This window comes from Pseudophryne corroboree, chromosome 8 (assembly GCF_028390025.1).
Source record: "Pseudophryne corroboree isolate aPseCor3 chromosome 8, aPseCor3.hap2, whole genome shotgun sequence".
NCBI classification, from domain to species: Eukaryota; Metazoa; Chordata; class Amphibia; order Anura; family Myobatrachidae; genus Pseudophryne; species Pseudophryne corroboree.
In genome coordinates this window covers 182,758,393-182,766,917 of record NC_086451.1, presented here as the reverse complement: position 1 = coordinate 182,766,917, position 8,525 = coordinate 182,758,393, and positions in this window count along the sequence as shown.

Genomic DNA, 8,525 nt, shown 5'->3' with positions numbered 1-8,525 from the left:
AAGCAGATTGGTGTGTAGATTAATTTGATACTTGTTGTGAAGTTGTGGGACATTGCAGCGGATAGATATGATTATATGTATAAAAGCTAAAATCACTTTGTTAGAACAATGAATGATACAATGAACAGGGAACTCAAGCCAACCCTTTTGGCAGTTTTCAGGGCTGAACCTGATCAGCATATACATAAGAGAATAGTAACTGAATTGTGCAGGAGAGACCCCTCCCCCAGGAACTAGTCAAACAGGAAAGTAGTTCCTGGCTAAAGAAGAAATCAGTACAGTTGCATGTGGCCTCAGAGGACAGATGTACTGTAGCTACACTCAGAACCAAGCTGGCATCCAGAAGCAATGGCTTGCTTATCACCAGGCTCTAAGCGAAAGGCTAAGTATTGAATTCACATGGCTAGATAAGGAAATATAGACAGATGGCTTTAAGGTCAATGGTGCTGGTTTAACTAGGATATTGTAACTTGTTTGGGAATCTGTGATGGTAGCTGGGACATTAGACAACCTGTAGCATAGCATTTGTGGTATTTGTTTGCCTATGGTGATTTAAAATAGATTGTGCTGGTTTGTTATAATATACCTTTTCAATCATGAATACCGCCATGCAGTTACTTGTGAATATGGGTTTTGTAGCAATGGCATGCTGGGATGTGTGGTTACATTGTGATCTGGTGATTCATATAACATGGACTGTAGGCAATAAACGAAGTTTGTTTGGAATGTGAAATTGAATAAGATGGTTCTAGGAAGTTGGATTGGAATGTGGAATATAATTAGTTGGATTGGAATGTGGAATATAATTAGTTGGATTGGAATGTGGAATATAATTAGTTGGATTGGAATGTGGAATATAATTAGTTGGTTTGTAGAAGATGGCTGCTGCTGGGTGTTTTCTCCTCCCCCTTTGAACCATGTGTTGCAGTCTTTGGAATCATGGGAGTTTTTCCCAAAATGGAGTCTAGCTTCAGTCCCATGCGGTATTGTAGGGACCATTGTGTTGTTGCTGGGTGTTGTGTATATAGGGACAGCCAGCCTGGGTAAGAACAAGTATTCTCTCCACAAAGATTCTCAGCATTGACTAACTGCGCAGCGATTGTTTCTCACATGTGTAAGTTTCTCTGCAACCATATTGTCTTTATTGTTATTGCAAGCCATTCTCTCTCTCTCTCTCTCTCTCTCTCTCTCTCTCTCCCTCTCCTTCCCCTTAAAAGTACTTGTGTTTTTATTGTATTTTATGTGTAGTAACTTGGTTAGGAATTCTATGTTATGATGGTAGTGTATAACTTGTAATGTATATTCTTTTGCAATAGAACGTTCATTTAAGGTGTTAGAACCTGAGACCAGTATCTGTGTGTGTTCATTATATTTCTAAGTATTCTCAGAGAGTCACATACGCTCATACAGCTTTTAAACTAACAAGGTTACACTGCATTACATCTACACATTATCACTGCACAAAGGTTTTGTTATGAGCCACGGCTGTGGCTCATTCCTGTTTTGCAGTTTGTTCTGTATTTCATGTTATACTTCTGTTTATGTTCCCTGTGGGTGTCATGGGGTGCTCGGAGCTCACCCTTAAGGAGGGGATACTGTTATGAACCACAGGTAGTGGTTCATTCCTATTTTATGTTTATTTAGTTGTCTTGCATGCCAGGATTTCCCATTGCTCTGTTTTGGATTACTCTTGTCTGCTGCCGCTGGTGAGTCTGTGCAATTGCAGCTTGTTCCCATGTGTTCAGCCTCATCTGGCTGCTGATTGCATCTTGTCAGCTTAGTCGTGCAGCAGGCCAGCTGCAAGAGATAATTAATTAGGCCTCTCTGATATATGCTGGCTCACTGCAGTTAGCAGATGCTGATGATATTCCTTGGGTTGCAGTCTGCTTTAAGTTTGAGCTGGTTCCTGTCAGTCCCTGTGTGGATTCCTGTGTCAGTCCCTGTGTGGATTCCTGTGTCAGTCCCTGTGTTGATTCCTGTGTCAGTCCCTGTGTCTGATCCCGTGTCCTACCCTGAGTTCCAGTGGATTCTGCCTGTCCTCCAGTTCTGAAAGTCGGTGTCGGCAGCTTCCTGTTTGCCTATGTCAGTTGCAGAAAGTATCCAGTCCTGTTCAAGCCGGTTGTTCCTGTCCTCAGTGGTCCTGTACTCAGAGATTTGTCATCTTTTCCTGGAGTCTGACTGAGCACCTTTAACATCCTGTGGTGTTCGTGAGTCACGGCGCAGCCGTGTGTTGCGGCTTGTCCGCTTACTGTTTATTATTTAGTATATTTGTGTCCTGGAGCTTTTGCGGAGGATTCCGCTCTCCCTGATCCACTCTGGTATCCAGCGGTGCTGGATAGGAGTAACGGATCAGTGGATCTTTGGTTGTCCTTTTCCCTGGCGGCTAGTCCGCACATACCTTTTGATTTAGTTAGTTAACTTGTAACCCCTGGCCTGGTTGCTTAGTCAGAGGGCCCCTTGTTATCACCCTGTCTCGGATTTCCCTTTGTCTCCCATTAAGACCTGAGGGGGCATCGGGGTTGGGCAGACATAATCCGCCCTTCGAACGCGGCTGCCATGGGCTCAAGCAACCATAGTCTCGCAGGGGATTTCTGATAACACGGGCGAGACAACGGAGTTAGGGCGTCAGGGGTTACTAGGCTTTCCTGCTCCCACAACCAGCATATCTTCCCAGTACTCTGACCTCAGCCATACGATCTCCTCTGGTCTGGAGTACGGGAATCATAACAGGTTTACAGTATAAGTACATTCCTTAAGGTATAGTTATTCTAGTTTAATTCTGTAAGTATCTGCAACGCCTGTGTTCACACCCTGTGCACAGCGTCTGCTACGCTAAGGGCGTACCCTTGCGATACCTTTTGCGCCAATTGCGTACTGTGTCTCCTAATCTTTTAGAGTGTTTTAAATAGGATAAATATATAGGCTTTGTCACCATGTCCATGGGTGGGGTGTTTCTTCGTAGTGAGGTCTTGCTGACAGCTGTCCCAATCGAGGCCTTGATGGAGAGATTACAGCCTGCCTATATGGTCCGGGGATGGTGTGGTAACCGGAACAGGCCAGATCTTACAGGAAAGCTGTAATCTCTCCCTCCTGGCCTCGTTTGTGACAGCTGTCACAGACAACGCCCTATACAGATCACCCCCCAGACGGTGATGGACGTGGATAAGCACTGCAAGCTCCCGAATGGCAGAGTTTGCTGAAGGGAGCCGTTCCGGGCCAACGTTCCGAGATCCATTCCGGTTTCTGTTTTTATTTAAAAACTGTACTTTAATGATGCTATCACTGATGACACCAATCAAAACACAATGTGTCCTTTCGCGCCAAAATCCAACCAATAAAATATACCCTTAAATAAGACAAATCAACAGTTCAGTATGGCCTGACGTATAGTGGTGCCACTAAATTATCCAATAAAACTACATGAATCCTATAGTGAAGGAGGAGCAATCTTCCCGCTCTTTTACACAGAATATAAGCTCTGACCCGACCCTTGTTTAGGCGCCATTTGCTTGAGACTGCTAACTGGCTTTATATGGTCTGTTAGCGTCTTGTGATTGGCTTCTAGCGATTCTGATTTCCATATCAGAGCTTTTCTGGAGAAGTGACCGGGACGAGTGCTCTACCGACGCAGAAGAGAAGACCAAACCTGTTTTTTTCTCATCTTAATAGGTAAGTGCTGAGCTAACTGTACTCTGTCTGTCTTTCTATTACACTCTCATCCTTAATAAACTGTCCCCTATTTCTTATTCTCTTTTTCAACTGCTAGCTCTTGGCAGCCACTGGCAGGCAGGCACAGCGCGTCTCCCCGCTCTGAAGTATGTACCCAAGGCGGCACAGCTGACAACTCTGATCACATGCCGCACGGACATTTGAAATATGGTGAAGACCGCTAGCCAATCAGGAGCAGTGAGCTAATATTTCAAATGGCCGCACGGCACATGGTCGGAGATGTCAGCAGCGCCGCCATGGGTACTGTGCCTGTCAGTGGACTCTCCTTATCTCCTCCCCTCAAACACAGCTGCGGATGCAGGGGGCAACAATTGTTAGCACTGCTGGGGTGTGGGGGGGGAGGGAGGCATTATTTGTGTATCTGTCACTGCTGGGGGTCATTATTTGTAAATCTGTCACTGCTGGGGGTCATTATTTGTGTATCTGGCACTGCTGGGTGGCATGATTTGGGTATCTGGCACTGCTGGGTGGCATGATTTTGGTATCTGGCACTTCTGGGTGGCATGATTTGTGTATCTGGCACTGCTGGGTGGCATGATTTTGGTATCTGGCACTGCTGGGTGGCATGATTTGGGTATCTGGCACTGCTGGGTGGCATGATTTGGGTATCTGGCACTACTGGGTGGCATGATTTGGGTATCTGGCACTGCTGGGTGGACTGATTTTGGTATATGGCACTGCTGGGTGGCATGATTTGGGTATCTGGCACTGGTGGGTGGCATGATTTAGGTATCTGGCACTGCTGGGTGGCATCATTTGTGTATCTGGCACTGCTGGGGGTCATAATATGTGTATCTGGCACTGCTGGGGGGCATAATTTGGGTATTTGTCACTGCTGGGGGTCATTATTTCTGTATCTGGCACTGCTGGGGGGCATTATTTGTGTATCTGGCACTGCTGGGTGGCATGGTTTGTGTATCTGGCAATGCTGGGTGGCACGATTTGGGTACCTGGCACTGCTGGGTGGCATGATTTGGGTATCTGGCACTGCTGTGTGGCATAATTTGTGTATTTGGCACTGCTGGGTGTCATGATTTTGGTATCTGGCACTGCTGGGTGACATAATTTGGGTATCTTGCACTGCTGGGGGTCACTATTTGTGTATCTGGCACTGCCGGGGGGTCATTATTTGTGTATCTGTCACTGCCGGGGGTCATTATTAAGGTTGTTTGATAACAAAATGAAATGTTAAATAATCTATATAATTTTATATTTTTTAAGGTGTTTTTTTCAGAGATGTCAAAGGAAGAAGCAAGGAGGCTTTCCCGATCCGCACAGGAAGAAGAAGAATCTGACAGACAGCAAGAACCCTCACCAACCGACCATGCCAGAGTTTCCCATGAAGAAGAGGAATCTGGAGAAGAATCCAGCAGCAGGGCACCCAACTTCACAGATGTAGAAACGGACACCCTATTTAATCAGGTTGTTCATCACTCCTTTCAACTTTTTGGATCACCAGCAAGAAATGTTCATCACCGATTCAAGGGCACGACGTGGCAGGAAATCTCGGATGCAGTTTCTTCAGAAGGTGGCTTCCAGCGAAGCACCGAAAGTTGCAAGAAGAGGTTACGCGATTGCAGAAGATCCGCCAATCGCAAGATCCAAAAAGGACAAAAATGACACAGGGATTGGGAAAAGAAGATGGAGAACTACTTCGTGATTGTGCAGGAAGAAATGCCAGGAACCAGTGCACAAGGTATGATTTAAAAAAAAATATATATAATTTGATTTTTTTTTTCTAAAATGTATTAATATTTTTTAATAACATCAATACATTTTTATTTCAAAAGAAGCAACAAAAGATTCAACACCATCTAAACATCGCACGCCACAAATTGAAACAACGCCAAAGATGAAATCAAAATCTCAGACAGGTGAGGGACATACTGTATCTTATTGGTCTTATTGGCCTTTTTTTTTTTTTAACATGACACCAAAATAATAACTACAGTTTGTTCTTTAAATCAATATTACAGATTCCACTGTAAAGACAAAGAGAAGAGTTTCTTTTGGATATCCCACAACTGGAGGAAGTGCTGAGGAGACAGGTAAGCCATCGTCATGGGCAGCAAACTAACACTGTGGGTACATGTATATCTGCCAATGGGGGCATACTTGTAGCTGGCACTGGTGGCGTATCTTTAGCCGGTGGCGTTTCTGGCACTATGTGCATTTATTTTATTATGTATTTTATATATTTATTTTACATTTTAGAGACACAGAGACAGCAGACAGTCTCTCCGATTGATTCAACACTGCAAGCAGCATCATTTCAAGCAGAATCATCCCAGAGGCACCCACACCCGGTGCACGAAGAAACCTCATCCCAACAGCCACTGCCAGAAGAAACTTCATCCCAGAGGTACCCACAGCCACTGCCAGAAGAAACATCATCACAGAGGAACCCTCCATTTGAAGACCAGAATATTGTTCAAAGCACAGAGCAAATTCCGGACATGGAAACATCAGGCAGTGTATCAGAAGTCCTTGAATCTCCAACACAGGAAGCTAAGCGAGAAGGTAGGAATTTAAATTTGTTATTAATTTATGAGTGTTTAATTGTGTTTAACTGCAATTTGTTGTTCAAAACTAAAATATTTACTTGTATTACAGATTCACCGCTCAATCTAATACTGGAGGCTTTAAAGAACATGGAGCAATGTAGAGCTGAAGAAAGCCAAAGGATTAATAGTCGTTTGGACACAGTGTTGGACTGGGGCATGTAGGGCCCACCGGGTAAATGCAGTAGTAGGGGCCCATGTTAGGAGTGTGGCCAGTCTGCATTGGGGGTGTGGCCTGCCACCTCATTGGTTTGACTAACTATGAGAGTGCAACATTTTGGGCACCTTCATAAATATATACAGTAAATTCAGCTGCTGCATGCATGATAATGTACCAGATTAATAACAGCAATGCACTGTAGAAAATACACCATAGTCCAGTTTAAGGTAACATATGTATGATTCAAGTGCACAGTCTGGAACCTGATCCTTAGAGCAGGAGGTGGGCCCCCAGGCAGTGGGGCCCACCGGTGGTTTCCCCTGTACCCCTGTGGGCCAGTCCAAGCCTGTTTGGACAACATGCAGCAGAACATCAACCAGATCAAGACAGCGGTTGTTCAACAAAATGACGCAATGATATCGCTGGGCTGATACTACAATCAACTTGTCTCAGCACATATGTCGGTGGTTGGACATTGCAAGAGCATGAAGAAATCATGGGTTCGATTCCCACCATGGCTCTAACTGTGTGGAGTTTGTATATTCTCCCCGTACTTGCGTGGGTTTCCTCCCGGTGCTCCGGTTTCCTCCCACAATCCAAAAATATACTGGTAGGTTAATTGGCTCCCAACAAAAAAAATTAACCCTAGCGTGAATGTATCGGTGTGTACATGTGATAGGGAATATAGATTGTAAGCTCCACTGGGGCAGGGACTGATGTGAATGGGCAAATATTCTCTGTAAAGCGCTGCGGAATATATGTGCGCTATATAAATAACTGGTAATAAATAATAATAATAAATCAGCACCAAAAAAATTAACAAAGGGCTGGACAATCGAATCAGGACCAACTCTGTCGACAACAGAATGATTCTGTGGAACATATTTCATTGCAATGGCAACAGATTGGAACAAGCCTACAAAGCATGCACTGTGGCAACAATAGTGCAACGTAAACACAAGCATGATTTCAACAAGCCTGCAGCTGATGACAGACGAAGGAAGAAGATTGCACAGCACACAACCACAGCAAGCAGAACAAAGTTCAGAAGTTACAATACCATCAAACAGAACATTAATTGATCAAGAAATGTATGCTCAAGAAGAGAGAGAAGATCTGGCTTACCAAAGAGCATTGTCTGTTTTGAGACTGCAGCGCCAAAGGTCAGAAGAATTGGAGCAGTCCATAATACAGCAGGAGATGTAGAACAGAGCCCAGCAAGAGATGTTGGAACAAGCACAGGCGGTTATGTGGAACAGAGCCCAGGAGGAGCATGCCAGAGCCCAGGAGGAGCAGTCCAGAGCCCAGGAGGAGCCGGCCACAGAAGCAAAGTACCAGCCACAGGGTCCAGTCTGCTAAACAAAGAAAGAGGCTGGCATAGAGCTTGGTGGAGCACTTGCTAAGGGTAAATAGTCTTAATTTCATTCTTTCTCCCCCCCCCCCCCCCCCCCCCCCAGTTAGGTTTTTGTCTTTTGGGGTGTGCTAAGTTTGGGAAAGTAGAACAGAAAAATGTTAAGGGACAGTTAGGAACAAAAAAAGCATGCTTTTCTAAAAATTTACTTGTTTCTTTTTCTTTTTAGCATACCGACACCTGGTAAGACCTAATCATCGAAGGGTCCAGTATGAGAAGAGGACAGAATAATGATGCAGGCATAGAGATATCAAGGATTGCTGCATCGGGTAAGTGTCATTTCTCTTACGTCACAGTGAATACTGGATCCACATTAGTTCCATGGGGTATAGACCAGTCCAATAGGAGCCTTGGGCACTTTAAAAATAATAATGTATGGTGGCTCCTCCTTCTATGGCCCTACTACCAGACTCAAAGGGGGGGAGCATCTTTGTTACAAGGGGTACAAACTGTGATAGGAACCATTAGAGACATTATACACATTACTGATAAAGGAGACGGAGGACATGAAGTCTTATTTTAATGTTAAAAAAAAATCCTATGCTAATTTTCCAGCTTCAAAAGAGGTACATGCTATGTTTTAAGAAATTGATGAGTTGAAGTATGAAGGCACATGGTTAAGCATTAATATGCCAGTATTGAAAAATAACTTGCCATTTACTTT